The sequence below is a fragment of the Heterodontus francisci genome, chromosome 2 (assembly GCF_036365525.1).
Source record: "Heterodontus francisci isolate sHetFra1 chromosome 2, sHetFra1.hap1, whole genome shotgun sequence".
NCBI classification, from domain to species: Eukaryota; Metazoa; Chordata; class Chondrichthyes; order Heterodontiformes; family Heterodontidae; genus Heterodontus; species Heterodontus francisci.
Window position 1 is genome coordinate 43,381,547 of NC_090372.1, and position 7,688 is coordinate 43,389,234.

The window sequence follows — 7,688 nt, forward strand, 5'->3', positions numbered from 1 at the left end:
CTGGTTCAGAAAGAATGGAAACACAAGGAAAAGCTACAAAAATAGTGGAATATGCCAGAGATGGTGCCCCAAATTTCTCGGATGCTGTTCTGGAGGCCTTGGTGTAGGACGTGCACAGGAGAAGAGAGATTCTTTTCCCTCACGTATCAAGAGGCCCTCCAGACAGCCACTGAACAGGCAGTGGGAGCAGATAGTTATTGCAGTCAATGTCAGCAGCCCAGCTCTGAGGACCTGGATACCATGCCGAAAGAAGTTTCATGGCCTTTTACAAGTGGTCAAGCACGTGAATGCATCCTCACATGCCATATCCTACCAACTAGCCTCACATACTGCGCCATTCACCACACTCCCTTTACTCATCTACCAGCAATCTCTATCAACCACAACTCAAACCCCACATCATAGACTCACCTCACCCTTATAAACTTAGTACTGCTGCAAGCCACACACTCACATCTCACAGCTTGCACACACTAACAGATATTCAACTCTGGTGGGCACATCACCCAACACATTGCACCAAAATGACTGACACACTTTCTTTTCTTTTGCAGGACAAGGTTGCCCATAATAGGCAGCAGTAGCAGCTAACTGCGAGGGGGCAGACACGGCTGCATGTGCTCACCCCCCTGGAGGAGGCTGTGCTGTGAATAATTGGAGCAGCTGTCATTGAGGCCTTGGCCAGCAGCGTAGCTGAAATCATTAAGGATGATGGTATGTTCCTACCTAATCCACCTTCTCAAATCCCACTTCATCTTCATCCCACAATCCTCTTCCAATTTACAAGCTGCAGATGGTGTACCCACATATCTCTTGCAAGCCTCGCTTCCCAGTTTTCAGATACCCAAGAACTACTGCCTGGCCAGGAAGTGGTGTGGGAGGTTGGAAGACCCAGATGAAGAAAACAATGAGAAGGAAGAAACACCATCACTCAATTTGACACTCCCAGCCACTAGTTCAGATAGAGGCACTGCATGAACTTTAGAAGTTAATATTGAGGCGGGATCTGCATGTGGTGAGTCACTGGGCTCGAGTGGGCTGCAGCTAGTCTAGGGAGAAAGGATCACATAGGTGCCAGCTCACCAGAAGGCAAGGTAGCACATGGGTTCTGCTACAGGGGACTCAGATGAGGATTTTTGGCAGCCTACAGAAAAAGGCTGATGGGCATGCACATGCAGAAATGCTGATGCATTGGCAAACCATAGAAACTGCTGTCACTGTCCAGGAGCACGGAGGAGTCTGGTTCCAACTTGGCACAGGGCTTTGTGCAGAGATGAGGCCCATCCTTTCCAGCATGGAAGTGTTGGCCAACTCCATATGAACATTTGCAGACCCAACCATGGTGCAGTGTCTGATGGCTGATGTCTCAGCTTCCAATGCAACACTAGCAGAAGCCACACAATGTCTAAGTGTTGCAGAGGAAGCTGTAAAAGATGCAGCCACAATCAGATTCAGTCATTCAAGGCTTGCAAGTGCTACCTGACCAATCAAAATTGGGCATGATTTGACCAAAAGATCCAGCAGGCCTGGCAAGGAGGCCTGATGTCAGAAGCAAGGACATTCTATCTAGCTATAAGTTAATCAACCTGGTGATCAGCTCAGTGTGTTGCCCACGGGATGATACTGCTGTTAAGGAAATGTGTTATGCCTGGCTTGTAAGTTAACGAACCCTGTGATCAAGACATTGTGTTTTCCCATAGGATGAAACTGCTGTTATGTCCGTGAGCACACTATATGTGGTCGAGACTTGCAGACACCTATTCTGATGATGAGAGACAAAGGAATTGAGAACTGTAGGTGGTCGAAACTGCAAAGAATACTCAGCACTGCCATATCAGCAGGACTGGAAGTCAGAGGAGGATGTGGTCGGTGTTTCGAAGCAGATAGACAATGTGCATTTGACTAATTAGCACCCAGCTCGCTTGAAAGGAACATTCCAGTACGCCCCACTGTAGGTATAAATCTTGATAGACAGTGTGGTCGACAGGAAGAAGAACAAGAAACAGCAGCTTGGTTAACTGACTGACCCAATCAGCTACAGACTGAATGTAAGTAAAGGAAACTTTCAGCCATAACATTGTAAGCTACTCATCCAATGTCTAAATACCAAAATTTGAATAATAAATTGAATTTAGAAACTATCTAGAGTCATGGTCAATTTCATAATTTCTAGGGGGAGATGTGATAATGTCACTGAACTAGTAATCCAGAGGCCCAGGTTACTGCCCTGTGGACATGGGTTCAAGTACCACCATGGCAGCTGGTGGAATTTAAATTCACTTAACTGATAAATTTAATTAATAAAAATGGTGCCATGAAACTATCAGTGATTGTCGTAAAAACCCATCTGGTTCACTAATGTTCTTTCGGGAAGGAAATCTGCTGTCCTTACTTGGTCTGGCCTACATGTGATTTCCGACCCACAGCAATGTGGTTGACTCTTAACTGTCCTCTGAAATGGCCTAGCTCAGTTGTCAAGGGCAATTAGGGATGGGCAACAAATGCTGGTCTTGCCAGCGATGCCCACATCCCATGAAAGAATTAAATAAATTCTAGAGTAAAAGAACTTGGAAAAGAACTGGGCATAGATTTACCTAACAAAGCTTTGTTGCCTTGCAAGCCCAGCTTAGTGCCACACAGGCTTAGACTGCTACTCTCATGGCTGTAGATACCAGTGTTCAAAATCTGTCCTCCAACTGGTTTCTCAGATAGCTGAGACAACCACACACCACAACCTGCCACTCCCCACCCTTAAGTTGGCAGTGGCTCTGTGGCCATGAGTCTGCTGTACTCTCTCAGGATGACAGCATTCATGCTCCCACCACTGTCACTTCACCAGTGTCCTTGCCGTTGCCCATGTTGAGCTGTTGCAGTCTTCGGTCAGGCCCTCAAGACCCAGAGCTGCTCGAGAGCACCCTTCAAGGCCATCTGCGATCTCTTCCACTCAAAGTCAACAACCTTCCATCAGTCATGCTGCAGCCACTGGGGTAGCACTGAGCGGGTGCACTAGACCTGGCAAAGCCACCCGCAAGACTGGTACTAAGGGAATGTGCGAGGGTGATTTGTTAAGTATTTTCTGAAATGTTAGATGTTTCGTTGGATGAAATTGGTATAGAATGATTGATTTCTTGGTGTCTTTTATTTCAGGATTGTGGCTCAGAGGACTCAGAACTGGTCAGTAACAGAGGGATGGTATGGTGTGGAACTGTTGAACAATGGGGAGCTGGGGTTTTATTCATGGGAACTGAAGTCGAATGCTGTGCTCATGGACAATCCATCCAGAACGTAAATGTGCCGGCTGCCTCCTCCCTTTCTCCTTCTCCTCCTCCTCTTCCTCCTCCTCCTCCTCCTTTTCCTTCTCCGACTCTTCCTCCTACTGAGGTGCTTGTCACATCTCAGGCTGAAAAATCACACTTAAATCACAGATCTAAATTTAACAAAGATTTATTAAGTGTTTTATTGAAGACTTCTGTAGAGTTCTTGCTTACTACTGCTCACTATTGGAGCATATGCTTATTTGACCTTCCAACACCCCAGGTCAGGTTTTCTCCCCAAAATACTGAGTTACTTTCAGTTTCACTTCCAAGTGACATATGGTCTCTATTACTCCAGCCCACACATACAATCATGACAGTGCTCACCAAAACCATGGTGGCAAGGGCTGTGCTCTCATGATGCTCAGGTTGTGCAGGATGTAATACACAACCACGAATTGGGACACCCACTTCAGCGAGTACTGTGGTGCTCCTCCAAAACAGTCAGGGTAGCAGAACTGTTGCTTTGGAACTGTTGCTTCAGCACCACAATCGTCTGCCCAATTATATTTCTCATGGCAACGTGGTTCTTATTATATGCTTGTTGATCATGTGTGGTTGGGCTGCGGAGAGAAATCATGAGCCATATGTTGAGCAGATAGCCCTAGTCACCCAGCAGTCACCCTCTGGTTCGACATGCTGGCTGAAAGATTGCTGGAACAACGGACTGGCACAGGATGAATGCATCATGACTGCTGCCAGGATAGCGGGCATGCACCAGGGTGAAGTACTGAGTGTGACTGCACACCATCTGCGTATTAAGTGAATGGTAACCGTTGAGGTATCGGTACATCTCAGCGTTGAGATGCATTGCCCACATAGTCGCGTGTGTGCAGTCGATGGCAACCTTCACCATGGGGAAGCCCACTATCCTGGCAAAGACACGTACATGCTCCTTCTTCTCTATTCAGGGAGAAGACAATGAAGTCCCCTCTCCTGGCACATAGAGCCTCTGTCACCTCCTGGGTGCAATGATGGATGACAAACTGCGAGATGTTAGCTATGTCAGTTGTTCCAGTCTGGAAGGATCCGGTCTCGATGAAATTGAGGGCCACGGTCACCTTCACAGCTCTGGGCAGTTCCAAGAATTGGCAAAGTTCTGTGAGCATCTCCTTGGTGAAGAGTCGATGCAGAACAGACTCCTCCTGGCTTAGATGGAGGTAGAAGTGTTTGCAGAAGCCCCAAGGTGGGTACGGCCTCCTGGTGAGAGCCTTCTCCCCCTCCTCCCTCTGCAAGCAGTTTGTCTTCTTTGCTGCCTCTGCTTCATCTGCCTCTGACTTCAACCCAAGGGAACATGCTACTACAGCTTCCATGACTAGGAGCTGGTGTGCTCAGAGCTCTTGCAGTAACAACCAATCCCTTCCCCAGGTGCAGCACCGCTCCCTACAAACTTTAACAACTGTTAACAACTCTTCCAAACACCCAGCATGTCCTCAAACCCATAGGAACATAGGACTTAGGAACAGGAGCAGGCCATTTGGCCCTTCGGGTCTGCTCTGCCATTTGATAAGATCTGATTGTGGTCTCAACTCCACTTTCCTGTCTGTGCCCCATAACCCTTGTCTACCAAAAATCTATCTAACTCAGCCTTGAATAAATTTCATGACCCAGCCGCCACTGCTTTCTGGGGAAGAGAATTCCACAGACTAACGACCCTCTGAGAGAAAAAATTCTCCTCATCTCCGTCTTAAGAGAGAGAGCTCTTATTCTTAAACTGTGCCCCCTAGTTCTAGTCTCCCCCACAAGAGGAAACATCCTCCTGGTATCCACTCAATCAAGTCCCCTCAGGACTTTATATGTTTCAATAAGGTCACCTCTCATTCTTCTAAACTCCAATGGGTATAGGCCCAACTTGTTCAACCTTTCTTCATAAGTTAAGACCTTCATACCCGGAATGATTTGAGTGAACCTTCTCTGAACTGTTCTAATGCAATTATATCCTTTTTCAAATAAAGACACCAAAACTGTACACAGTACTCCAGATGTATTCTCACCAAGGCCCTGTACAGCTGCAGTAGAACTTCCCAACTTTTATATTCGTTTCACCTTGCAATAAACATGAACATTCCATTTGCCTTCTTAATCACTTGCTGTACCTGCATACTAACTTTTTGTGATTCATGTTTCAGGTAACCCAAATCCCTCTGTAAAACCGAGTTCTGTAATCTCTCTCCATTCAAATAATATACTTTTTTTCTATTCTTCCTGCCAAAGAGAACAAGATCACATTTTCCCACATCATACTCCATCTGCCAAATTTTTGCCCACTCACTTAACCTATCAATATTCCTTTGTAGACTCTTTGCCTCCTCTTGACAATTTACTTTACTTCCTATCTTGGTGTCATCGACATATTTAGCTACCACACATTTCGTCCCTTCATCCAAGTCACTGATATAGATTGTAAATAGCTCAGCCAGTAGAAAGTAATAAACATCTAAACTGCAAACCCTTTTAAGCAGCACAAGTGGCAGGGGGCTGGGCTGGGGTGTGGCGTGGGGGGGGGGGGGGGGGTGGTGTCCCTCGTGCAGCTGACACATGGTCAACTGTATGTATTTAAGAGAGGGTGTTAACGAGAGCGGGAATGTCCGAAATGACAAATCTGGTGTCAAATCAGTGTTAGACACTGACTGACATCACAATCTGCCTACTCCCAGCAAACACATGTAATACCTATGCTGACCCCCTCTTTAACATGGCATTCATTGAAGGCCACAGCCAAAATGGGCAGAAGTGGCATAGATGCCATTTTGCCACGAAAACTATCAATGCTATGGAGCAGCATTTTGTGGCTTAAGGGTCTAATTATGGTAGAGGAGCAATGGGATCAAGGGGTGTCATGCCGTGGCAGTAGCTTGCTCAATGGCAGGTCCTCTGCCCTTTTTCTCCATGCAGGAGAGATGAGCATGACTAGGGAAGAGGGTATATCAGGTGTTTTCCATTGCCTTCCTCAGACAGGAACAGGAATTGAATCTGCGCTGTTGACATTATTCTGAACCACATGCTAGCCAACTAGCCATCAAAGCTATCCAGTCCCCAATCAAGGGGTATAGATATACAAATCACTAAAAGTATCAATGCAAAGTTAATAAGGCCATTAAAAATGTAAACAAAGCACTGGGGTTCATTTCTAGAGGCATAAATGTGAAAAGCAGAAAAATTGTGTTAAACGTGCATAGAACTTGGGTTAGACCTATTTACTGATGAGAGTGATGGTTCATCTGGGGAGTGCAGCCAGAGCCAAGTCCATGTCACCACGAGTAGCTCAACTGTACAGGGGGGTACAAAGAAGACTGGAAGAGCAATAGTGATAGGTGATTCGATAGGGGAATAGACAGGCGTTTCTGTGCCTGCAGAATCCAGGATGGTATGTTGCCTCCCTGGTGCCAGGGAAAAGGACGTCACTGAATGGCTGCAGAGCGCCCTGAGGAGGTAGGATGAACAGCCAGCATTTGTTGGACACATTGGTACAAATGACATAGGCAGAAAGAGGGATGTGGTCCTGCAGTCAGAATTTAGGAAGCTCGGTAGGCAATTAGCAAGCAGGACCTCAAAAGTGTAATTTCCGGATTACTCCCAGTACCATGAGCAAGTGAGTGTTAAAAAAGGAGGATAAAACAGATGAATGCATGGCTGAAAGGATGGTGCAGGAGGGAGGGCTGTAGATTCTTGTAACATTGCGACTGGCTCTGGGGGAGATGGGACCTGTACAGGCCAGACAGCTTGCGCCTAAATAGAGTCTGGACTGAGTTCCTTGCAGGTTGATTTGCTAGTGCTATTGGGAAGGGTTTAAACTAACTTATCAGGGGTGTGGGAACCAGAAGGAAATATCAGAGAGGAATACCAAGGTGCACAGAATACTGGGAGAGATAGATCGCACTTAAGTATGGAATAGTAAGTTATTGGGTGAGGTCAGAATAGGGGAGAAAGAAATAAAGTCTAAATCAGGGTTAATATGCATGTATGTGAATGCATGGAGTGTGGTTCATAAGATTGGTGAGTTATAGGCACAGATTGACATGTGGAAATATGATGTTGTGGCTATAACAGAGACCTGGCTCAAAGAAGGGCAAGACTGGGTATTAAATATTCCTCGATACAAGGTGTTCAGGAAAGAGAGCAAAGAAAGAAAAGGGGGAGAAGCGGCAGTATTGATTAAGGAGAGCATTACAGTGCTGGAGAGAGAGGATGTCCCAGAGGGGTCAAGGCAAAGTCTATTTGGCTAGAGCTAAGGAACAAAAAAAGTGCAATTACATTGCTCGGTTTAGTTTACAGGCCACCAAATAGTGGAAAGCACGTAGAGGAACAAATTTGCAAGGAAATTACAAAGAGGTGCAAGAATCGTAGTTAAAATGGGGGACTTTAATTGTCCAA

General features: G+C 46.1%; 1 long non-coding RNA gene across 1 annotated transcript; it reads left to right on the forward strand.

The window, feature by feature from the left end:
* The first annotated feature begins 538 nt into the window (after nt 1–538).
* LOC137379447 (uncharacterized) lies at nt 539–3,710 on the forward strand. The gene is made up of 3 exons (XR_010976816.1): nt 539–714; nt 1,701–2,048; nt 3,148–3,710. It is a non-coding gene; the product is annotated as an uncharacterized lncRNA (long non-coding RNA).
* Nucleotides 3,711–7,688: the final 3,978 nt, after the last annotated feature.